The sequence below is a fragment of the Puma concolor genome, chromosome C2, assembly GCF_028749965.1.
Source record: "Puma concolor isolate L17-30 chromosome C2, mPumCon1.1.hap2, whole genome shotgun sequence".
Lineage (NCBI taxonomy): Eukaryota > Metazoa > Chordata > Mammalia > Carnivora > Felidae > Puma > Puma concolor.
Window position 1 is genome coordinate 10,540,427 of NC_141675.1, and position 24,060 is coordinate 10,564,486.

Below are 24,060 nucleotides of genomic sequence, written 5' to 3' on the forward strand. Positions count from 1 at the left end.
GTTTGCTGCATAGTGTTTTATTGCTGGGAGAGACCACTCAAAACCGACTTCTTTACAGCCAGTGGGTTGGAGTAGCACACTCAGATATGGTATAGTTTTGCCTTCAAAATCCAAAGAAGCTAAAACTATAAAACTCTTAAGAGAAACCGTAGACACACATCTTCTGGGCCGTGGATTAGGCAATGATTTCTTAGATATGACGCTTAAAGCACAGCAGCAAAAGGGGGGGGGAATGATAAATGTGACTTCATCAAAACTAAAAACTGTTGTACATGGAAAGACACTATCAAGAAAACGAAAAGACTACGCACAGAATGGGAGAAAATATTTGCAATCATTTATCTGGGAAAGGTCTAGTATTCAGAATATAAAAAGAACTATTACAATTCAACAATAAAAGAACAATAAAAAGACAATTTAAAAATAGACAGAGGAGGGGAGCCTGAATGGTTCAGTCGAGTTGAGCGTCTGACTTCAGGTCACAATCTCGCAGTTTGTGGGTTCGGGCCCTGCGTCAGGCTCTATGCTGACAGCTCAGAGCCTGGAGCCTGCTTCAGATTCTGGTCTTTCGTTTTCTTGATAGTGTCTTTCCATGTACAACAGTTTTTAGTTTTGATGAATCTGAAGCAGGCTCCAGGCTCTGAGCTGTCAGCACAGAGCCTGACGCAGGGCCCGAACCCACAAACTGCGAGATTGTGACCTGAAGTCAGACGATTCTGTGTCTCCCTCTCTCTCTGCCCCTCCTGCACTTGGGCTCTGTCTCTCAAAAATGAATAAACATTAAAAAATTTTTAAATGGACAGAGGATATGAACAGAAACTTCTCCAAAGATATCCAAATCTCCAATAAGCACATGAGTCATTAGAGAGAGGTGAATCAAAACCATAAAGAGATACCACTTCTCACCCACTAGGATGGCTGTGATAAAAAGACAGACAAGGCAAATGTTGGTGAGAATGTGGGGAAACTGGAATGTACATTTGGGGAGGAAATGTAAAACGGTGTAGCCACTTTCAAAAGCAGCCTGGCAGTTCCTCAAAACCTGAGTTACCATAGGACCTAACAGTTGCATTCCTAGATATATACTCAACAGAACTGAAAACCTATGTTCCGGCAAATACTTATACATAAATGTTCATAGCAGCATTATTCATAACGGCCAAAAAATGGAAACAACATAAACGTCTGTCAAGTGATGAGCGGATGAACCAAATGTGGCTTCTCCACACAACATAACGTCATTTGATCATAGAAAGGAAGAAAGTCCTGATAATTGTGATGCCACGGATGAGCCTTGGGCACAGGCGAAGTGAAAGAAGCCAGGCATAAAAGACCACATATTATAGAATTCTGTTCATAAATGTCCAGAATAGCAAATCCACAGATACAGAAAGTAGATCAGTGGTTGCCAGGCACTGGCAGGGAGGGAGGGAGGGGAGATGGGGAGTGATTGCCAAGGGGCTTGGGAGTTTCTTTCTGGGGTGATGATGACGTTCTGAAATCAGAGAGTGGTGATGGTTGCACCCTCTGTGAATGCAGTAAAAACCACTCGGTTGTAGTTCATACGTCTTTAGTCTGAAAACAGTTCTTCAGTCTTTGACTTTCATGACAGTGACGCTTTTCGAGAATACGGGCCAGTTATTTTGTAAAATGTCCCTCAATCTGAGTTAATCTGAAGTTTCTTCAGGATTAGATTCAGGTTATGCATTTGGGAGGAAATGGTGTCTCTGTCTCAGGGAGGCACCTGATGTGTTTTCCCGATGTTGGTTTGTCCCGATGTTGGTTTGTCCCGATACTGGTGACATTAACTTGGGTCACTTGATACAGTTGGTGTGTGCCACGCTTTGCCATGGTCACTTTGCTCTTCTCCACTTTATAATCACTATATAATTTGTGAGGAGAACTCTGATACTATGTAAATAACCTATTCTTCATCAAACGTTCACTCACTAGTTTTAGCATCCATTCACAGTCTTTAAAATGATTTGTTTCTACTCAGACTAGAGGCTGTTTAAATATATTATTGTCTGATTCCTAACACCAATTCCTCTCCAAAAAGACTTTCTCGGAAAGTCCTGATCCTCTAACTATATATATCTCCTGATCACAAGAGAAGCATCCAGGCTGAGAAAAAGTTTGACACAGAGAATTAAAAAGCAGCAGGATGCTTTCTCTTTTCAGTTCTCTTTTGTTTTCAAATGTGAGCTCTGTGTCTAGACGTGGAAATAAACACACGATTGTTCAGTGTAATTATATCTATTGTTTGTGGGGCTGAATCAGGCTGGTGGGGGAGGACTGACTAATGAAGGTTAACACTATTTCTTCCTTCCCACTCTGGTGCAGATTAGAGCAAATACAGCTTTGGAAACATAAAATTATGTGTTCTATGTCTTTATTAAAGCCGTCATTTGACTTCCTACTATTATGGTCTTGGCGATAGTTGGGTGCAGATTTATGGTGAAGCTAGTGCCTCAGGAGGCATTCTGGAAAATAAAATGTTACAGGAGCTAGCGATGGGGCTCCTCTGATCTCTCAGCAGCTTCCTAGCCACCTTAACGTCTGTTCTCCAAGCCTCAGTTTCCTCATCTGAAAAATGGGAGTGTGGGTAATAACAAGACCCTGCTGATTGTTTAGCCGATTAAATGAGATAACACATGTGAAGCACTTAGTACAGGGTTGGCATCTCGTAAGCACTCTGTCATGTTTGGTCTTATTATCATTATTATTGAGCAGTCTTAACTGGGAGGGAGGGGGATGCTTGCTGGGACAATGTTTTTAGGAGGAAGATGTTGCCAGGCTGAGTGCTTAAGCCTAAAATCTTAATACCACTGCCCACTATTTATATCCATATAGCTTCATTCCTCTGGGCTTTGGGGGCCTTCATAGCTCCACATGTTGCCAATTAAAAGGCAAAAGCCTGAGGATACGTTCACCCTCCTGCCCTGCCTTAGACAGCAGGGCCCTGGGAAGGACAGAGGCACAGGCAGCAGAACGTGAGTTCTAGAAACAGTGGCACCAAAATGCCTGGGTTGAAGTCTCACCTCCCTTAGGGTGCCTGGGTGGCTCAGTCGGTTGAACGTCAGGTCTTGAGATTTCAGCTCAGGTCATTCTCCCTTGGTTGGTGAGTCAGGAGCCCCACATCGGGCTTTCTGCTGTCAGTGCAGAGTCCTCTTGGTATCCCCTGTCCCTCCCTCTCTCTCTCTGTCTCTGTCTCTCTCTCTGCCCCTCCCTCTCTCTCTCTCTCTCTCTCTCTCAAAAATGAATAAGCATTTATAAATAATAATAATAATAATAATAATAAAAGAAAAAATGAAATAAATCTCACCTCCCAGGAGCCAGTGGTGTCAGTTTCATTATTTATATTACTCTGGTGCTTCAGCTTCGCCCTTTGTTGTTGTTGTTATTGTTGTTGCTGTTGAAAGCAATATTAATTACAGCATTTTTATATGTTGCCCTGGGGGAATTTTTGAAAGACAACAGCTTCTAGCTTTGTTAAATCCTCCAGAGCTAGAAGTGGACTCGTTTTTCCTCCCATCCAAGGATGGCAGCCGGACTTGACTCCATGTGCACGCATGAAACGGGACTCTTACCAAAGGTAGGTGGTGTTAGTAGATATAAAATAGATCTGGGTTCACCTGGACCAAGAGGGAGAAATCCCAAGTGGCCTTGATAATAATGGCCAGTATTTTTTCTATCCCTTATTAAGTGCCAGACATGGGTTAAATACTTTACAGAATTAACTCGTGACTCTCCACTAAAAGCCTTCTGACGCAGGTTGTATTCTAATCTTTGTTTTACAGATGAGATGTCTCAGGCACAGAGAGGCCACAGCTGGTAAGAGGTGGAGTGGATTCAAACTCAGGCAAGTTCGCCCTTTTCATAAACAGGTTGGCTTTTAATATCCAGAAATACAAGAAGGGTAGACCCCAACATCACTAGTTAGAGCATCATAGATGGTGTTAAAAAAAAAAAAAAGAGAGAGAGACAACAGGCCCCATATGGCGTCACTTGTGCTAAGCCCATGTCACCAAACTGAGACCTATTACCCAAATTAGTTACAGTTTCAGCCTCTTCCAGGAGTAGAATCTTAAATCGGACAATCTGGAATTACCTGGTCGGCACTAGAGAGGCAATCAGCCTGATGCACCCCCAAGGGTCCCCCAAGGGAAGGTGACCTTGCAGCAAACAATCCACTCTTCACTAGTAACTTCCTCATCTCACCCCCTTCTGCCTATGAAAGGTTTTCATTTCGTTCAGCTCCTTGGAGCTCCTGTTCTCTAGATGGGATGCCGCCTGATGCATGAATCACTGAATAAAGCCCATTAGATCTTTAAAATGTACTCAGTGGAGGGGCGCCTGGGCAGTTCAGTCTGTTAAGCATCTGACTTCTGCTCAGGTCATGATCTCACAGTTTGTGGGTTTGAGCCCCGCAACAGGCTCTGTGCTGACAGCTCAGAGCCTGGAGCCTGCTTCAGACTCTGTCTCCCTCTCTCTCTGCCCCTCCCCCACTCGAGCTCGCGTGCGCGCGCGCGCTCTCTCTCTCTCTCTCATTCTGTCTCAAAAATAAACATTAAAAAAATTTTTTTTAATTTACTCGAAATTTCATTGTTTGGCAACAGTCAGCAGGCACTTGTGTCTTGGTTTATGGAAGCAGGAACTTCCTACAGGGTCTTGGCATCCTGGGAATTCACTGGCTGCTTATGGAGCTTGAGGAAGCTGTAGCCTCTGTGCAGGCATCACCCATCGCTGCTCTTTCTGTGAAGGCGTGTGCAAGCAGCGGGAGAACAAGCTCCTGGTGCTTTTTTTTTTTTTTAAGTTCACAGCTCTGAGTACATTCTCACAGATGAAAACAAATTCACCACAATTTGCTAAATCTGACGACCATAGGCAGTGGCCGTCCAGCTTTTCCGCCCCATGTCCTCTCTTTTCTTCCGGCAGTTGCTGCAGAAACCTGCTGTCAGTTAAGTGTAACCTGACACTACCACCGGGTCCCTCTCGCTTTCTGTCCCAGGGCAGGTGCCTGGTCCTCCGCCATTTCACCTGCACACTCCCACAGTGTGCACACTCAGACCGTCTCTAGTTACCCGGCAACACAAATCAGATGATAATCAACACTCTCATCCGCGTTCCCATATGGGCCAGTAGGAAGATTCCTTTGGGACACATAACCAGGGATAAATGTTGTGGTACAGGGTATGCATATTCTTAGTTTCACTAAGAAATGCCTGATCGCTCTCCAGAATTTCTGTATCATTCCTGCCAGCGGGGCCTGTAAGATCCTATGCCCCAATTCCCACCAACACTTGGCATTATGCATCTTTCTAATTTTTGCCTAAAAGGTGTAGAGTGAAATCTCAGTGCTGTTTTACTTTATATTTCTCTAATTCCTACTGAATTTGAGCATCCCAGCATATGTCTGTTAGCCTGCTTGGTTTTGTCTCTTAGAAATTGTTTATTTTCCTGCTGGGGTTCCTCTTTTTCTTGTTGGTTTGAAAGAGTCTGTTGTACATTCTAGATATTATTCAACTATCAGTGTTAGACACTACAACTATATTCTCCCATTTTATTTTTCTGTTAATTTTTTTCCATACTGTTCTTCATTGAACATAAATAATCAGTTTTTTAAGCTTATTTATTTATTTAAAATGTTTATCTATTTACTTTTGAGAGAGAGAGAGTACACAAGTGGTGGGTGGCAGGTAGAGACAGAGGGAGAGAGAGAATCCCAGAAGGCTTTGTTCCATCAGTGCAGAGTGGGGCTCAAACTCACAAACTATGAGATCATGATCTGAGCTAAAATCAAGAGTCGGACGCTTAACTGACTGAGCCACCCAGATGCCCCTATTTATTTATTTTTAAGAGGGAGAGAGACAGAGAGAGAGCCTGCATGAGCAGGGGAGGAGCAGAGAGAGAGAGAGACAAAGAATCTCAAGTAGGTTCTGAGCTGTCAGCACAGAGCCTGACTTGGGGCTTGGACTCACAAATGGTGAGATTATGACCTGAGCTGAAATCAAGAGTCAGATGCCCAACTGACTGAGCCACCCAGGCGCCCCTAGTTTCATCCATTTTTTTTTCCTATGGCTTGTACTTCCGAGTTTCACTGAAGTCCTTCATGATACAGACTGTTTCCTATATTTATTTTAACTTTATATATCATTTTCATGTTTAGGTCTTTAATCCATCTGGAGCTCACATGTGTATGTGGCATTGATGTGGCAGGCCAGGTCCGAGGACCCAGAGGGGATCCTACAGAACCAGCCAAGAGGGTCCCTGAGGATGGAAATCAAATGCGAGCCAGCAGGAAGTGAGAGTTTATTGATGACACAGAGAGAGCAGATACAGACGGAACATCTGAGAGACTCAGAAAGCAAATGCAGGAGAGTCTCATCTTTGCTTGGGGGTCTAGAGTTTTCACTGAAGATGGTGGTCTGGTGTACGTGTCCTCTCTGGCATCCAGGAACTGGTCGAACAAGGACCAGTGCTCAGGTGTCCTCCATAAGTCACTTATGCCTAGAGCCCGGGGGTCTTGGTGTTCAAGGTGTTTGGAGTCAGAGGTCTCGGACAACGTTCATGAGGACTCCACCCAGTCCTGTATCTATTGCTCTGGAAGGCTCCAAAGAAATCATTAACTCCTTGACCTTTACAAGGAGGACATACATGAAGACATATGTAAGGCAGGTCCTAGCAGGAATAGAGGCAGGGAAAGGAGCAAAGAAAAAAAGCTTTTTTTTTTCTTCATGGAGTTCCTTCACTTTCCCTTTCTCAGTATTATGTAGGGATCCAGTCTTTTTTTCTCAAGTTTATTTATTCATCTTTAGATTGAGAGAGAAAGCGTGCTAACACAAGCAGAGGGAGGGAGAGAGAGAGAAACCCAAGCAGGCTCTGCGCTGTCTGCACAGAGCCTGATGTGGGGCTGGAACGCACGAACCCTGAGGTTACTGACCTGAGCTGAAATCAAGAGTAGTCCGCTTAACTGACTGAGCCACCCAGGTGCCCCTGTAGGGATCCGGTTTTATTTCTCTCCAAAATGCAAGCCAGTTTTTCTAAGACCACTCTTTCTCCACTGCTGTGTGGTGCCTAAAGATGCCATGTTTGTTATGACTTGGCCGAGTCTTCTTGAGACTATGGATAAGCCAGAAGAAAGCCCAACTGAGATTGGAGAGAGGGAGAGATGCTACAGTTTGAGCTCCAGATATTTTTAAAGCCAGAAATCTCCTATTTTTGTTTTTGCTGAAATGATGCTCTAATATAGTTGCTATCTGGAAGTTAATTTCATATATTGCTAAGATTCAAATGATAATAATTCCAGTCAACATAATTTATTCTCACTTGTATCAATTAGTTGAATCTGTGGTTCATTTAGTTGGGATTCTTTTGTTCTCTTTGAACCTGGGGTAGAAGAATATTATACAGTCAAAAATGTGCTTTCATTCTGACATAATTGGAAAAGATTTTGAGAAACTGACAGTGAAAAAGTTCACAGGGAAAACAGAGTGGGGAAAAATCTTTGGGCTAGGCAAAGATTTCCTACATACAAACCGCAAAGCTTAATCCATAACAAGAAATAGGTAAGTGAGAGTACCTCAAAATTAAAACTTTTCTCTCTTTGAAAGACACTATTGAGAGAAAGAAAACACAAGCAATAGCCTATAAGAAAATATTTGCAAAACACTTATTTGATAAAGGGCTTGTAGCCAATACATAAAGAACTTTCAAAACTTAATAATAAGAAAACACTCAGGGCGCCTGGGTGGCTCAGTCGGTTAAGCGTCGGACTTCAGCTCAGGTCATGATCTCACCACTTGTGAGTTTGAGCCCTGTGTCAGGCTCTGTGCTGACAGATCGGAGCCTGGAGCCTGCTTCAGATCCTGTGTTTCCCCCTCTCTCTGCCACTCCCCTGCTTGTGTTCTGTCTCTCTGTCTCAAAAATAAATAAACATTAAAAAAATTTTTTTAAAAAAGGAACAGAAACCCATTCTCTCACAGTTCTGGAAGCTAGAAGTCTGAAATCAAGGTACAGGCACATTGGTTCCTTCTCAGGGCTGTGAGGGAGAATCTGTCCCCTGTCTTTCTCTTAGTTGCTGGGCATGGCCTGCAATCCTTAGCTTTCCTTGACTTGCAGATGCATTATTCCAATCTCTGCCTTTGTCTTCACATGGCCATCTTCTCCCTGTGTTCTCCATCTCTGCATCTTTCCTACTCTTCTTACACCCTAATCAAGTATGGCCTCATCTTAACTTTGCAGATTATATCTACAAAGACTTTATTTCCAGATAGGGTCACATTCACAGGAACGTGAATGGGGTTAGTATTTCACATATCTTTTTGGAGGACACAATTCAATCCATAATATATGTGAGCTAGAATATTCATAGAAGTATTATTTGTAAAAGTGTAGAACTAAAAACTATTCAACTGTTCATCAATAGTCAAACAAGTAAATAAATCATGGTATATTCATGCAATGGAATACCATAAAGTAATGAAAATTCACAGCCTACAACTACAGACAACAAAATGGGTGAATTTCACAAGAATGATGCTGAGGAAAATAAATGAAAGACAAACAGTATATACTGTATGATTCTATTTGTATAAAACACAAAACCAGGCAAAACTATTCAGTGAGAATGGGTACACATGGGGGAGCTAGTGACTGGAAGGGAATGTGAGGAAGGTTTTCTGGGGTGCTGGAAATCTTGGTTCTGGGTACACATGGGGGAGCTAGTGACTGGAAGGGAATGTGAGGAAGGTTTTCTGGGGTGCTGGAAATCTTGGTTCTTGATCTGGTTGTTGGTTATGTGGGTGAGTTTAGTTTGTGAAAATTCACTGGACTCTACACTTATAATACATGCCCTCCTATGTCTGTTATACTTTGGATTAAAAGATTTTTTTAAGTCATGGTTATGACATGAGGTTTCTCTAATATATCTAGATTTAATTTCTACACTAAGACTGTTGTGTTTTTTTTTTTTTCCCAAAGAAGCCATCAGGATTGTTAATAAGTCTACCAGGAATCAAGTGACAAATATTTATTGGCATTAACTATGCTTACTTTGTTGACTTTGAAGATTACTAAGAATTCAAAGGGGGAAGTAAAACTTTTACAATTACTATTTATTTTTTGATCAGATAATTCAGACACATGGTACCCAATTCAAATGGTCAAAAGGGCATTAAATAACTTTAAAAGTATCCTGGGTTCTTTAGCAATAACAACCATTCTGGTTGAGGTGAAGTCTAGGAAACTACAAGTACTACAATGGGCATAAACTTGGCTCACAAGAAAATAACTTTTTCTCACAAGAATTCTTAAGAGTCCTTTAGAGATTAAGAAAGGCCCAGGCTACCATTTTTTTGAGGAGATATATACATATATATTTTTTTAAATGCCCAAACAGGGTAACAAATATTGTACGATATATTTTATAATGTGTTTTATGTTTTTGCACTTAACCAATTTAATAATTCTAACACAAAATAATCCCAAACAATGTAATGGTGCAATTCACTATAGATAATGTAACAAGTCCTAACGTAGGTTTTTCCAATGATGAAGGTACTATTCTGGGCACATTAGAGACACATTAGAGAACAGAACAGACAAAAATCTCTGCCCTCATAGAGCTTGCCTTCTAGGTGGGAGGAGATAGACAATAAACAATAAATATAATAAACAGCTAATTCCACGGTATGGTAGAGGTGAAAAGTTTCCATGAGCAAAAACGTAGAGTGAGATAAAAATATTGGGGGGAGGGTGGGGTGGAACTATAATTTTAATGGGGTGGGCAGGTTAGGCCTCCTTGGGAAGGTGACAGTTGGCTGAAATCTTGAAGAAGGAAAGGACTGAGCCATACGGATATCTGGGGGGAAATCACTTCAGGTAGAGGGCACAGACGTTGCAAAGGCCCTAACATGTAACCACACTGGCATGTTTTAAGAATAGCAAAGACAAATGTCTAGAGAGACATGTGTGCAAGGGAGAGTATTAGGAGATGAAGTAAAGAAGTACAGGGGGGCCCAGATGATACAAAGCCTCTTGGGCACCATTAGCTTTCATTCAGAGAAATGGGAAGTCATTGGAGGAATTGGACTTTAACATGATCCCTCTGGCTGCCATGATGAGAACTGACCTTAAGAGGCAAGAATGAAAGTAGTGAGACCGGAAAAGAGCCTAATTAAATAATCCATGTGAGAGTTTATGGGGGTTTAGGTCAGGATGATAGCATAAGTGGTAAGAAATGGTTGTACTTGAACATACTCTGAATGCAGAGCCAGCAGGATTTGATGACAGAATGGATAGGGGTGGAGGCTGTATGAGAGAAAGACAAGGGTCAAGGAAGATGCCAAACCAAAGACTAAGAGGTGAAAGATGGAAGGCTGGGTAGGTTTGGAATAGAAGGTAAGGAGCTAAGTTTGAATTTGATAAGACTGAAATGTATATCAGTCTTAAATACAGATGTCCTGTGGGTGGTTGGGCACAAAGTTCTGGAGCTCAGGGAAGAGGTCTCAGCTAGAGATACTTGGGGAGTTATTAGCATGCAGTGGTATTGAAAGCTATGAGAGTGGATGAGATTGCCATGAGAGAGTGAGTGTAGAAAAGAGGAGCAGGTCGGGGCGCCTGGGTGGCGCAGTCGGTTAAGCGTCCGACTTTAGCCAGGTCACGATCTCACGGTCCGGGAGTTCGAGCCCCGCGTCAGGCTCTGGGCTGATGGCTCAGAGCCTGGAGCCTGTTTCCGATTCTGTGTCTCCCTCTCTCTCTCTGCCCCTCCCCCGTTCATGCTCTGTCTCTCTCTGTCCCAAAAATAAATAAACGTTGGAAAAAAAAAAAAAAAAAAAAAAAGAAAAGAGGAGCAGGTCAAGGTCCAAGCCCTGGAGACCTCTATTATTTACAAGCTAAAAGGACCGGGGAGAGAACCCCTGGACACAGGAGGCAAATCTGGGCACTGTGGAGTCACAGAAGCCAAGTGAAACAAGTGTTTCCAGGAGGTAGGAGCAAGTCCTATTTTGCCAATAGTTCAAGAAACATAGAGTCCAATAACCATTGGACTGACAATGTGGAGGTCATTGTTGACCTTGACAAAGGCAATTTCTGGACAGTGATTGGAACAAGAATTTATCTAAAGAGGGTTTAAGAGAGAATGAGGGGAAAGGAACTGATACCATGCCCTTCTGTAAAGTGGAGCAGTGAGTTGGGACAACAGTGAAGGGGAAGAGTCCCTGAGAGGGATTTTCAAGATGGGAGAAATAACAGCACATCCATTGGGGCACCTGGGCTCTATCCCTCCCTGCCCTGAAGGCATTGTATGAACTTATATTACAGTAAAGATGAAATACTTAGGGAAACTCCACAAATTTTAGATATCCTTGATATTCTAAGTCAGAATCCAGGAAATATTATGTATTTCAAATTTCAAGTTTGTTCAGATAGCCAGATTGGGTTTGGGGGGATTTTTTTTTTTTTTTTTTTTTTTGGCAAAAAGCCTATAAAACTGTAACCATGAGTCCTTGCTTCAAAATTAGGACCAGTTCTGCATTTTTCTGAGGATTTATGGGGAAAGACTAATTTCAGTTTAAAGTAATTATTTTAAAAGCATACCTTCTTGGGACACCTGGGGTTAAGCATCCGACTTTGGCTCAGGCCATAATCTCTTTGTCCGTGAGTTCCAGCTCCACGTCGGGCTCTGTGCTGACAGCTCAGAACCTGAAGCCTGCTTCTTCAGATTCTATGTCTCCCTCTCTCTCTGCCCCTTCCCCGCTCACTCTCTGTCTCTCAAAAATAAATAAACATTTAAAAAAATGTGAAAGCATACCTTCTTGATTAAGGCTGGCAGGGCTGTAGTCCCAGCTCCCCCATGAATTAGCTGTGTCATTTTATCAGTTACACAATCTCTCTGGGCTTCAGTTTCCCCATTGACAAAAAAGTTAGTAATCATACTTCATCCATAGGATTACAATGAGGATTAAATAAAATAATACTTTAAAACAGAACAGTGCCTGGATGTGGCCAATAATAAAAGTTCTTCACTCCTCATAATCCTGTATTCCCAATGAGCGGTGAGTAAATCACGTTTTGGTGTATTTTAATTACACTGGAGAAGCCATTTAGTAAGATAAAATTTTGGCATTCAAATAAATGACTTCTTAGTTGATCTGCTTAATTTTTAAAAACTGTGCTTTTCCGGAGCGCCTGGGTGGCTCAGTCGGTTAAGCGGCGGACTTCGGCTCAGGTCATGATCTCGCGGTCCGTGAGCTGGAGCCCTGCGTCGGGCTCTGTGCTGACAGCTCGGAGCCTGGAGCCTGTTTCAGATTCTGTGTCTCCCTCCCCTGTTCATGCTCTGTCTCTCCCTGTCTCAAAAATAAATTAACGTTAAAAAAAAATAATAATAATAAAATTAAAAAAAAATAAAAACTGCTTTTCCACAAAGGCCTTCTTGGGGACTATGACAGTCCCCGTCAGTAGGTGGCACCTGAGTGGCTCCAGGACAGCGGAACAAGGAGGCTTCCAGAGCATCTGACCCAGCAGCAAGCGGTGCACTAGCTGTCACATGGATTCACACGGAAGGTTAATGTGTCCTCTCAGGAATTCACAGAATGTTTCAAAATGTGTTTGCCAATATTCAAAAATCAGATTTCTTATAAAAAACTGATTCCTGGCCTCTGAGTAAATTGGAAGATCTGGAAAGTCCAGGCCTGTGGTGGTGTCTCCTTCAGGCTGGGCGGTTATCTGCCAGTCAGGTGCAGACCGCATCCCCCTCCCCCAGCCCACCTGCTTCTCTCCTCTGTCTCCCCTTAGTTCCTCCAGGCATGTGAGTTTGTAGCCTCTGACTAGTCCAATCCTTCCCTTTTCAGATGTGGAGGCTGAAGTCCTAGGGAGAAGTCGAGGGTTGGTACTGGAATCCCTACTCTCAGGCCAGGATGCTTTTTTTTATACCTTGTGTTGTTTCTTTTACATTTGGTTGTGTTTGGAGAAGGACTGGAGCTAAAACATGTAAGCCATACTGGGAGAACTGAAATTTGGAGACTTGGGGGCACTGCTGAGATGATTAAAATGAGGTGTGGGAACAAGTAGAGGTCATTGGATTCTTTTTCTTTTCTTTGTGAAAGATGACCTCATTGTATTTGGGGGGAAAAATATATGTTCAGTGCAAAAGATTCAAACAATACAGACAAATACACAGAAGAGGAAAAAGATTCCCCCAAATTCCACTTTCATTTATAACTTCCATTTACATTTTGGTAGATATCCTTCCAGCCCTCTCCCTGTGTATTTATAGATCTACTTAACATAGGCACTGGATGGGCCAAGGAAGGCCTGGGAGTGTGGGGCTTTCGCATTCATCAGTGGGGCTTTAATCCTTCATCAGTTTCCCTTCAACCAATTCTATGATGCGGCCAACTGGGAGTTTCTTCAATCATATTAAAGTGCCATGCAAATGCAGCGTTAAGCCTGTTTGTTCACCCCAACTCCCTTCCAATCAGACTGTTATTCAGCTCACTCACATAGATAGAAATTCTATATGAAAATTCTGGAGCTGCCACAGTTCAAAATTTGTTTGAAATTTTCCTAAAGGAGAACATCCAAGTTGTTCTGTAAACTGTTTTTTCCACTAATAGTATTCCTAGAATATCTGTCCCTAGTTTATAAATACAGATTTTAAAAAATACATATCTCACCTTCCAGAACATCCTTAGCAACCTCAAGATAAGCTAATTGGTCTCTCTCTCTCTCTCTCTCTCTTTCTCTCTTTAAGTAGGCTTCACACCCAGCAACAAGCCCAATGACACAGGGCTTGAACTCATGACCCTGAGATCAAGACCTGAGCAGAGGTGAAGAGTTGGACACTTAACTAACTGAGCCACCCAGGTGACCCTTAGCTAGTTGTTCTCTTAAACAGACTTTGCTCCATCTGATTGGTGACTGGAAAGATGGGGCCCACCTAACTGGCACCTAGAGTGCAAATTGTCAAGTCTGTATGATTGCTCATGGTAGGCGTGAATAGGAACAGTTAGTTTCTCAATGATTCTATTGGTCAGGTTTTGCTGCAAAAATGTTCTATAACAAACAAGCCCCAACCATCAGTGATTTACAATGACAGATACTTTTTTTCTCTCACTGGTCTGTGTGCTGCACGTGGGTTGGCCAGGCTTGCGTTGGTCTTAGATTCTGGTCTGCTCCACTTGATTCCCTTCCAGGAGCCCGGCTGATGGCGCAATGGCTACCTGGCAGAAATGCACAAGGTTAAGCCAAATTTCATAAATTCACATACAGCCTCTGGTGAGACATGGCATATGTTACATCCACACACACTCTATAGACCGAGTCCAAAGTGAGTGACATAGAGAACTGTACTTTATCTATAGTATACCATGGCAAAGGTGGAAAAGGAACAAAGAATTGTAAACAAAAAAATACCACCTGTCACAGGAACTAACCATGATGGAATGAAATTTAGATTAAGACATACCTTGAACCTTACTTTTTTTTAATGTTTATTTATTTTTGAGAGAGAGTGTAAGCGGAGTAGGTGCAGAGAGGTGGGGGACAAAGGATCCAAGCAGGCTGACAGCAGAGAGCCCAATGTGGGGCTCAAACTCGCTGACCATGAGATCATGACCTGAGCTGAAGTCGGACCCTCAACCAACTGAGCCACCTAAACGCCCCTACTCTTGAGTCTTATAAATGCAGTTTGAACCCACACTGCTTGAGAATCACAACAGTTTTGTCTAGTATGTTCCTTAATCAAAGACCTTTTGTCATTGGAGATCCATAATGAGAGTCGTCTCTGATCGTACTCACTCTGCCTTTATGTTTTACATGCTCTATGCTCTTCTATCTATGCTTCTAATGCTCTTTAGAGTTATGCACTTGGGTCTTTAACAAAGAAAAAGATTAAACTGCCCTATCAGTTTCTGAATGTAGAGAGAAGTATTTTCTCCTTTGTCTTTCCCTGTCAAAGTTGTACCAATCAGCAAAAAATACATTTTCCTACGAATAAAAACAAAGAGAACTGTTGCCAGGCAACAAATAACAGCATTATTTTTATATTTGTTTTGGAAGGTATAGCATCTTGCTCCACTGTTTCCATGGAGAATCCCAATTGTCGAGATTAATTAAATGCTGGGAAATTGAAATGTATGCAAAGAGGCCAGCTTAGTAAGCAATCACCTATGCTCCAGGGTAGGAGAAATATTTAGATAAAACCTCTTCCCACAAATGAAGTGTTATCCCCTGGCATCAAATGACTCAAGTTAATGCTTTCATGTGTGTCGACTGCTTTTCTAAAGGTACTGCAAAAATATTTCATTAAAATCACAAATTACATGTGTACCATTCCCAGGATAAATCACCACTGGATGTTTAGAATGCGTATGAACTGCATCAGAATAGTACAGGAAAGAGATAACCAATGGTTGTAAACAAGGTGCCTCTATTTTGTTAGCATGTCGGCAATGTGCCAACGTGGAAAGGTCTTCCCAGTAAATCGATAAGAGAGGATATCCAAGATCATTCAGAAGAAGTAAAGGAAATGAAGGGAGGGCAGAGTTCAGAGAGTAGTCCTATCAGATATTAAAACATGAAAAATAAAGAGAGAAACGTGTGGTTCTGATGAAAGAACAGACAGCCAAGTGGAATGGGATAGGTAGGGATACTGATTTAAAAAAAGACAAACAAACAAAAACATACAATCAGGGCGCCTGGGTGGCTCAATCTGTTAAGCGTCTCGACTTGGCTCAGGTCATGATCTCACCTTTTGTGAGTTCCAGCCTCGCATTGGGCTCTGCTATCAGCGTGGAGCCTGCTTTGGATCCTCTGTCTCCCTCTCTCTGTGTCCCTCCCCTCCCTCCCACCTCAAAAATAAACAAACGTTTACAAAAAAAGACATACAATTAATTGTGTAATAGAAGATATACAAATAACCAATAAGTACATGCAAAGATGCTCACCATCACTGGCCATCAGGAAATCACAACCACAATGAGATACCACTCCACACCCACTAGGAAGTCTGTAATAAAAAAGAAAATAATGAGTATCGGCAAGGATGTGGAGAAATCATAACACTGTTGGTGGGAATGTAAACAGTGCAGCCTGTTTAGAAAACAGTTTGGTAGTTCTTCAAAAGATAAAATATAACTGCTTGACCCAGCAATTCCACTCCTGGGTATATCCTCAAAAGAAATGAGAACATATGTCCACACAAAAACTTGTACGCAAATGTTCATAGCAGCATTATTCATAATAATGCAAAAGTAAAAACAACCCAAATATCAACTAATGAATAGATAAATAAAATGCACCATATCTACACAATGGAGTATTCTTTGGTGATAAAAAGAAATAAAGTAAATAAAGTACTAATACATGCTACTTCCTGGATGAACCTTGAAAACATTATGCTGTTTAAAGAAGCCAGTTACCAAAAGCCACTTATTATGTGACTCTTATATGAAATGTCCAGAATACAAAACTTTATAGAAATAGAAAGTAGATTAGTGGTTGCCTAAGGCTGGGGTGGTTGAGAAATAAAGGGGGGGGGGGGTGGCTGCTAAAGGATACAGGGTTTGCTTTGTGGGTAAGGAAAATGGTCTAAAATTGTGGTAATGGTTGCACAACTCTGTGAATGTACTAAAAACCAATCAGTTGTAAACTTGAAGTATGTGATTTGTATGGTAAGTGAATTATATTTCCATAAAGGTATTGCAAAATAGTAATTGGGAAAAGGAAGGATATTGCTTTGGAAAATGGGTTAGCAACTTGAAAATAAAATTAGCTTAGACTTTAATCAGTATTAAACTTAAAATCATTTCCAAGCAAGCCAGAGTTAAAGAAAAACAATGGAGTGCCTGGGTGGCTCAGTTGGTTGAGTGTCCAACTCTTTACTTCAGCTTAGGTCATGATCCTAGGGTCGTGGGGTCGAGGCCCATGTTGGGCTCCATGCTGAGTGTGAAGTCTGCTTGAGATTCCCTCTCTCTCTCTCTCTCTCTCTCTTTCTCTAAAAAATTAATTGATTAGTTAATTAAAAAAATAAAATTAAGGGGCGCCTGGGTGGCTCAGTCAGTTGAGCGTCTGACTTCGGCTCAGGTCATGATCTCATAGTTTGTGATTTCAAGCCCCATGTTGGGCTCTATGCTGTCAGCACAGAGCCTGGAGCCTGCTGTGGATTCTGTGTCTCCCTCTCTCTGTCTCTGCCCCTCCTCCACTCATGCTCTGTCTCTCTCACTCTCAAAAATAAATAAATATTTTAAAAAATTAAAAATATATAAAATTTAAAAATTTTAAGACAAAAAGGTAGAAGAGGAAAACTGGATATCCACAAGCAAAAGAATGAAGTGTGGTCCTTACCTTAATTAAGTCAAAATGGATGAAAGATCTAAATGTAAGAGCTAAAACTATGAAACTCTTAGAAAAACATATAGTGGAAAGGCTTCATGACAACTGGATGTAACACCAAAAGCACAAGCAACAAAAGGAAAAAATAGATAAGTTGGACTTCATCAAAAGTAAAATTTTCATGCATCAAAGGACACTGTCAGCAGAGTGAAAAGGCAACCCATTGAATGGGAGAAAATATTTGCAAATCATATCTGATAGAGGATTAATACCCAGAATATATAATGAACCCCTAAAACTGAACAACATGAAATCCTGATTTAAAAATGGGCAAAGGGGGCACCTGGGTGGCTTAGTTGGCTAAGCATCTGAGTCTTGATATCAGCTCAGGTCATGAACTCACAGTTCCTGAGTTTGAGCCCCATATCGGGGCCTGCGCTGACAGCACAGAGCCTGCTTGGGATTCTCTCTTTCCCTCTCTCTGCCTCTCTCCCAACCATGCACATGCATGTGTGCTCTCTCTCTGCCTCAAAATAAATAAATAAACTTAAAAAAATGGGCAAAGGACTCAAATAGACATTTCTCTAAAGAAGGTATATGACCAGTAAGCACATGAAAAAACGCTCAATAGCACTAATCATTAGGAAAATGCAAATCAAAACTACAATGTCATACACTTCATAGCCATTAGGATGGCAATTATCCAAAAATTTAAAAAACAGAAAATAACAAGTGGTGAGGATGTAGAGAAATTGTAACCCTTGCGCACTGCTGGTGAGAATGTAAAATGGTACAGCTGCTGTGGAAAACAGGATGGTGGTTCCTCAAAAAGTTAACCATAGCATTATCATATGATTTAACAATTTCACTCTGCATATAGCCAAAAGAATTGAATAAATATTTGTACACCCATGTTCATGGCAGCATTATTCACAATAGCCAAAAAGTAAAAACAACCCAAATGTGCACTGATTAATGAATGGATAAACAAAAAATATAGTACATACATACCATGGAATATTATTCTGCCTTAAGAAGGAAGGAAATTCTGACACCTCCTACAGCAGGGATATAGGACCTTATGCTAAGTAAAATAGCCAAACACAAAAGAACCTGAAAAAAAATTTTAAATCCTAAATCCTGCTGCTGTGCTATTGCAATATTATTACAATCATGGGTTGTTTTTTCTTCTACAGTCAAATTCTCCTCCCTGGCAAGCTGCAGACTTTTTTATTGGAGTTAAGCAATGTTTAGAAGGTGAGGTCAGATAATTACCTGTTTCAAAATTGGAAAGAGTTATGTTGAATGAAACACAAGATCCAATATACCTACTAGAAATATATGTGAACTGAAAAAACAAAAAGGAATCCAACAAGCTGTGGGTGAAGTTTCCTGTCCCCGAGAAATGAAAAGGAGTGGTGGCCGCATACCAGCCTGGCAGCTGGCTATGAACCACCAGTGCTTTTGGAAGGAAGTTGCGTGAATAGAACCTCCAGCAGTAAGTTCTTCTCACGGCTAGGGAGCCACAGGAAAAGGGAATCTTCTCTGGATCCTTCTTATGGGAGTCAGTAAGGGCCCATCACTGGCAGCAGGCAACACGAAACATGTTGATCATTCAAGAAGAATGACTCTGGACAGATGATATGCGGCACAATAGCTCAGAGCAAAAAGTGAAACCTTGAATGTTCCCCAGGATCCACTGATGAAGTAAAAGGAAAGGCTCAGCACTTGACTAAGGTGGGACCAGAAGGAACCAGCCATCGATCTCCTCTAAAATATTCCCTGCCACATGTGATGGACCAGATTCTGCTCTAAAGAAAAAGAAAAACTGGAGACAGGATCCTAGGTGGTCTCAAATATATGTACCACAGGCTCACTGGAGACTTTAATGGAAGACCCAGAGGGACTCAAATGCCTTTTTTAGACAATCTGCAATTCTTCCACCTGCTGGATACTTCTTGGGCCAACAAATACTCAGGGCTAAGTGTTTTGGTAGTGATTTAGCTGTTGACACCACTTTTTTTTTTTTTTTAATGTTTATCTATTTTGGAGACAGAGGGAGACAGAGTGCAAGTGGGGGAGGGGCAGAGAGAGAGGGAGACACAGAATACAAACAGGCTCCAGGCCCCGAGCTGTCAGCACAGATCCTGACACGGGGCTTGGACCCATGAACTGTGAGATCATGACCTGAGCCAAAGTCGGACGCTTAACCGACTGAGCCACCCAGGCGCCCCTACACCACTTTCTGAGGATCAGTTTAACAATCTATTTTCCTAAAATTGAGATGGGGTTCAGTGAGGGAAAGGGAATTTTGAAGGGCACGGAAAAGAAGGCAGGGCAAGAGGAGGTCAGGAAATGAGAGGGAGGATAGAAAGATGTTCAGAGGGGGACATTTGAAAATAGGACCAGGAAGGAAGTTGGGAAGAAAAGGCAAGATGGGATATGGAAACGGTGGGGAAAAAAGATTTTTGTTCAAATGGACCTGCCTTACGACCCTCACACAGCAAGAATATTATTCAAACCTTGACTTGTGTCTATCACATTAGACTTAATATGGATAGACTTAATGTGGATAGACTTAATGGAGCCTGGATCCCATAGTGTCTAAAGTTGTATCAGATCTACAGAAAATAGATTTCTGTGTCTTTTAGCTAGACAAATATTTCAGTCCCTAAATGTATTGTTTTCACTTATATGATACGAAAACAAAAACAAAAATCTTGTTTGACCTCATTTTTTTCCTCATAAAATAAATGTGATTTTCCAAAGGTCCAGGCATCCATGATGGTCTAGAAACTGTCACAAACCTGGATGAAAGCAGAAACTGGCTTTGAAGCAAAAGGGATACATCTACACCAAACAGCTTAAACAATCTTGAAAAAGTACAAAGTTGGAGAATTCAAACTTCCTGATTTAAAAACATATTACAATGCTACAGTAATCAAAATAGTGTGGTATTGGCATAAGGATAGACAACAGACCATGAATAAACCTAAATATTTGTGGCCAAATGATTTTCAACAAAGGTGTCAAGACCATTCAATGGGGGAAAGGATAGCCTCTGCAGACTGGATATCCACAAGCAAAAGAATGAATATGGATCCCTATCTCACACCATATATAAAAATTGACTCCAGGGGCGCCTGGATGGCTCAGTCAGTTAAGCATCTGACTTCGGCTCAGGTCATGATCTCTCAGTTCATGAGTTCAATCCCCACATTGGGCTCTGTGCTGACAGCTCAGAGCCTAGAGCCTGATTTGGATTCTGTGTGTGTCTCTCTCTCTGTCCTTCCCCTACTTGCTCTCTCTCTCTCAAAAATAAATAAACATTAAAAAAATTTGTTTTTAAATCTTTAAAAAAAATTAACTACAAATGGATCTATGATCTAAATGCAAGAGCTAAAACCACAAACCCTTAAAAGAGAAAAAGGGATAAATCTTTGGGACCCTGGGATTTGGCAATGGATTCTTAAATATCACACCAAAAGCACCAGCGACAACAACAAATTAGATAATTTGGACTTCACCAAAATCAAAAACTTCTGTGCCTCAAAGGATGTTATCAAGAAATAAAAAAACAACCTAGAGAATGGGAGGAAATATTGTGTGACAAGAGGCTAGTATCCAGAATATATGAAGAACTCTTATGATCCAAAATTAGAAAGACAACCCAATCTTAAAATGAGCAAAGGACCTAGACATTTCTCCAAAGAATATGTACAAACAATCAACAAACACACAAAATGATGTTCAACATTATTAGCCATTAGGGAAATGCAAATCAAAACCACAATGAAGTACCACTTCGTACCCACTAGGATAGCTGTTAACAAAACAACAACAGCAAACAAACAAAAAATAAACAGAAAATAACAAGTGTTGGCAAGGATATAGAGAAGTTGGAACTTTGTACTTGTACTTTGTGGTAGGAATGCAAAATAGCTCAGACCTAGTGGAAAACTGTCCATTCCTCAAAAAAGTTAAATACAGAAATTTTACTCCTAGGTATAGACCCAAAAGAATTGAAAACAGGCACTAAAACAGGTACATGAAACATGTACCCACTCATAACAGCACTATTCATGATAGCCAATAAGTGGAAACAGCCCAAATGCCCATCAACAGATGAACAGATAAACAAATTTTAGTGTATACATACAATGAAATATCACTCAGCCATAAAAAGAAATGGAGTGCCGATACATGCTACAACATGGGTGGATGACCACCAACACACTATATACTAAGTGAAAGAAGCCAGACACAAATGGTCCTATATTATATGATTCTATTTTTTTGGAAATATCAAGAATAGACAAATTCACAGAGACAGAATGCAGATTGGTGGTTTCCAGGAACTGGGGATAGGGCAGGGGGGAGAGGAGACCGGGGAGAGGAGACCAGGGAGAGTACTTGGTGGACAAAGGGTTTTACTTTAGAGTGAAGGAAATTTATTACCAGTAGACAGAGGTAGTGGTTGTGCAATATCATGAATGTACTAAATGCCACTGAATTTTTCACTGTAAAATAGTTAATTTTATATAATGGAAATTTTACCTCAATATATATTTTTAAAAAGGGAAATATCCATTACAAATCACATATTGCATATTTTATCCTGAAACGTTAGAGCCAGTATCTGACTACAACCTATTAGCCTGAATTGTCAAAACTCTTTGATTTCATAAACTTGATTGTCTTTTCTCCTCATGCCACTTCAGTTCTTCCTAGGTCTCTGTGAGAGATTAGAATCACTATGGACACAATCCAGGGAAAGTGGGAGGGGAAAGAACTCTTGGTAAGGGCATTACTGACTGCTGACCACATTATCAGTAAAATCTCTGTGATTCTATAAGTTTAATGACAAAATGAACCCCAGAATGAAGTTTCATAAGTACAACTTCATAAATATGACATCTTGTATAAACGTAAAATTGTATGAGTATAATGGCATTCTATATTACCTAAGACATTCTGTCAGGATGTCTATAAATTACTTTAACATGCTGTGACCTAAGGTGTGATGTATCAGGTTGAACCATGAAAAACTGCAGATGTTCACATTTTTGCCCTACAAATTTGGCCATTTCATATGGTTACACCTAACAACTACGTGCATTAGCATTGATCTACAACCTGTGGAACCTTAGCCTTAGTCATACTTAAGGAAGGCATGCAACCATTTAATCAGAAAGTCCACACTTAGTGAGTTTAGTTTTAGACACATTGGGTTGGAAGTACTGTACCTGCAGAATATCCAAGGGGAGTTGTTCAGGAGGCCATTGGGTATAAGGCGCTGGAGCTTCAGAGAAAGACTTAGGCTGGAGACTAAGTTCTAGAAAAATCAGCACAGATTTGGTAACTGGAGCTGTGGGATTAGACGAGCTTTTTCAGAGAAAGCCTTCACATGGCCCTGTTGAAAAAGGCGAAGAAAAAAAAATCCAATTGTCTCTAGATACACAATTCACCAATCTGGCAAGGTAGTAAACTTAGTGAGTGACTCATATTTTCTTTGAAATGTTCTTACGTTTTTAATTTCCAATAAATCTAATCGCCTAAGCTACCAAATTGTCCATGTGATAAATTACATATATGTCATTCTGAGAAGGGCACCCAAGTGTTAACAGTGGCTGTGGCATAGATTCATAGGAGCCCCCTACAATCTCTCTTTTCTTCTTCTTCCTTAGTAATAGGTACTTTGATATTTAACTTGGCACATTGGTGTCCAAATTACTAATTCAACCCCAACAGAACTATATCATTAGAGTTCTATTCAGATTTTCCATTTCTTCTGAGCTAGTTTCAATAGTTTGTGTCTTTCTAGGAATTTTTCCATTTCATCTTGGTTATCTAATTTGTTCAATACAATAGTCCATAGAATTTCCAATACTTTTTATTTATGTTAGGTCTGTAGTAATGTCCTCTCTTTTATTCCTGATTTTAGTAATCTGAGTCTTCTTTTCTTAGTCTAGCTGAAGAATTGTTGATTTTGTCTGTCTTTTCAAAAAACCAACTTTTAGTTTGGGTGATTTTATGTGTTATTTTTCTATTCTGTATTATACTTATTTCTGCTTTAATCCTTATTATTTCCCTCCCTGCTTGCTTTGGGTTTAATTTGCTCTTCTTTTTCTAGTTTCATAAGGTAGAAGGATAGAAAATAGATTTGATACTTTTCTGTTTTAAAAATGTAGGCTATAAGTTTAAAAATGTAGGCTATAAAAACTTACAGCTATAAGTTTCCAACTATGAGCACTGCTTTATCTGAATCATATGTTTTAGAATATTGTGCTTTCATTTATATTCATCTCAAAGTCTTTTCTAATTTCACTAGAAATTAGTGAAAGAGTCAATTTCTTTGACTCTTTATTCATGTTAATTTCCACATATTTGTGAATTCCACAAAAGGTCTTCTGTTGAATTTAATTTCATTCCATTGCAGTTGGAGAAGATACATTGTAAGAAGTCAATCCTTTAAAATTTTTCGAGATGTGTTTTATGGCCTACCATATGTTCTATCCTGGGGAATGGTCCATGTGCACTGGAGAAGAATTTGTATCCTGTTGTTGTTGGATGGAGTGTTCTATAGTTGTCTATTAGGCCTAGTTGGTTTACAGTGTTGCTTAAGTCTTTTACTTTTCTTTTCGACCTTAAGTCTTCTATTTTCTTATTGATCTTCTGTCTAGTTGTTTTATCCATTATTGAAAGTAAGGTGTTGAAGTCTCCAAC

At 40.7% G+C, this 24,060-nt stretch overlaps 1 long non-coding RNA gene across 2 annotated transcripts; it reads right to left on the bottom strand.

Moving 5' to 3' along the window:
• Positions 1-7,241: 7,241 nt before the first annotated feature.
• On the bottom strand, positions 7,242-22,768 carry LOC147577091 (uncharacterized). Of its 2 annotated transcripts, XR_015256005.1 has the most exons (5): positions 22,581-22,768; positions 18,346-18,447; positions 15,948-16,009; positions 14,103-14,222; positions 7,242-7,389 (listed from the first exon to the last, which is right to left on the bottom strand). It is a non-coding gene; the product is annotated as an uncharacterized LOC147577091 (long non-coding RNA). The 2 variants fall into 2 exon arrangements; XR_015256004.1 differs by lacking the exon at positions 7,242-7,389 and having other exon boundaries at positions 14,000-14,222.
• Between the last annotated feature and the right edge of the window lie 1,292 nt (positions 22,769-24,060).